The sequence below is a fragment of the Gossypium arboreum genome, chromosome 9 (genome assembly GCF_025698485.1).
Source record: "Gossypium arboreum isolate Shixiya-1 chromosome 9, ASM2569848v2, whole genome shotgun sequence".
In the NCBI taxonomy this organism is placed as follows: Eukaryota; Viridiplantae; Streptophyta; class Magnoliopsida; order Malvales; family Malvaceae; genus Gossypium; species Gossypium arboreum.
Window position 1 is genome coordinate 82,716,246 of NC_069078.1, and position 2,178 is coordinate 82,718,423.

General features: G+C 29.5%; 1 long non-coding RNA gene across 1 annotated transcript; it reads right to left on the reverse strand.

Annotated features, from left to right (window-relative positions):
• Positions 1-222: 222 nt before the first annotated feature.
• Positions 223-1,249, reverse strand: LOC128280538 (uncharacterized). Its single transcript, XR_008270632.1, has 2 exons — positions 1,202-1,249; positions 223-512 (listed from the first exon to the last, which is right to left on the reverse strand). It is a non-coding gene; the product is annotated as an uncharacterized LOC128280538 (long non-coding RNA).
• Between the last annotated feature and the right edge of the window lie 929 nt (positions 1,250-2,178).

The following is a 2,178-nucleotide window of genomic DNA, read 5'->3' on the forward strand; positions in this document are numbered from 1 at the left end:
GAACCAAATTTCTCCATGTACAGAATTCAAATGACCAAGACGTTTATTTCTATTAAAAATGGACTCAATAAGGAATCCATACATATATAGTATGACTCCTAATTAATTTTTTATAATTTTTAATGATTTTTACAAATCAGAACAGGGGAGTTCAAAATCACTCTGACCTTGTCTCACAAAAATTCAAATATCTCCTGATATGAAAGCCTTTTGCTTACACCGTTTCTTCTATGTGAAACTAGATTCAATAAGATTTAATTTCATATTTTATTCAACCTATAATTATATTTTTATGATTTATGGTGAATTTTCAAACTCAGACTACTGCTACTAACCAAAAACTATTTTAGTACAAAATGTTGTTAACTAGTTTATAACATCTTTACTTCATTTCATTTAAACTCTATACATGCCATATAAATCTTCAAACATAAAACAAAAGCTACCGGAATTGATCTGGATAGTGTGCTTTGTTGTGTTGATCCGATCTACCCACTTCACTTCAAGTCAATCTACATAAAAATATTAAACACACACAAGTAAGCTTATTGAAGCTTAGTAAGTTCATAGGTTAAAAGTAATGCTTACCAAACATAATATTTCCAAACAATACCAAAACACTTACTAAAGTTTCCTGCGATTCACAACCATTGTTATAATAATTCACATAGTTGAGCTCAACAAGAATAACTACTCAATCTCTTCCATTTGGATCACTTCTCTTTATTTCTTATAATCAAATTAGGAAACGACTTACGAAATTGAGTACGTCGTTGCTCAATGCCACGATTCACAACTCAGTATGGTTTTCCTCATTGAAATACCATACCTACATTTTCAACTCGGTATGGGAAATGCCATACCTACATTTCTTAACTCAAGATGGATTTGATAATACCATACCTACATTTCACATGACTCAAGATGGATAATACCATACCTACATTTCACAACTCAGTATGGATGATACCATACCTACATTTCACACTTTGCCATGGAACAACCATGGTCTTATCCAATCAATTCATCACACGTCACGATACTGAACGTACTCAATCCTGCGTTTTCCTAATTTGCATTTCCACATTTATTCTTTCATTAACAAAATCTACACAATCCCACAACAAATTAGTATATAATAACACATTATAAACTTCAATCATTCACAAATAAACATCTAAATTCAACCATATGAACTTACCCGGCTAATTTGTAGAAGATATTGAAATTTAGGGACTATTCATAACTTTTTCTTTTCCTCGTTCTTCTTTGGATTCTTGATCTATAATATAAAATATTTCTACTCATTAGCATTTATTTGATTTCTATTTCACTTCACAATTTATGCTGTTCAAATTTCGAAATTGCACTTTTACCCAAAATTTACTGCTTTCACAATTTAGTCCCTACTCAATTCACCCATCAATTGAACTAATTTTTCTCAATTAACACTTTATTTTATCATTATAAACTATTTCAAAACCTTTTATATTCTGAATTTCAACAGCAACCTTCAATTCACAACTTTTTCACAATTAGGTCCTAAATATCATTTCCTATCAAAATCACTTAATAAAACCACCTTAATATGAAATTAGAACTTAAATTTCATAATAATTCATCATAAAATTCCTTATCCATCCAGGGTAACTTCCAATTTCACCCATAAAATCAAAAACTAATGAATTCTACAAGTGGACCTAATTGTAAAAGTCATAAAACATAAAATTATCAAGAAAAAGCAAGAATTAGACTCACATGATGTAAAAATATGAAAAACCAGCTTTCTCCAGACCTTCCATGGCGTTTTGGCTGAGAAAATATGAAGAAATGTCTAGATTTTTCAATTACATCATTATTTAACTATTAACTTTTATCTATTTCCAATTTTGCCCTTGTTCACATTGTTTTCTTGCTTATTTCATACCCAAACCGTCCAGCCATTAACCTTTGGGTCTAATTGCTCTTTAAATCCATCTTTTAAATACTTAAGCTATTTACTCACAATTTAACAAATTTTGTGCTATTTTCAATTTAATCCTTTTTAATTAATTAGCCATCCAAGCGTTAAAATTTTCTAACTAAACTTTAATACTAACTCAATGACACTCCATAAATATTTATAAAAATATTTATAGCTCGATTTTCAACTTTGAGGTCTCGATACCTCATTTTTGA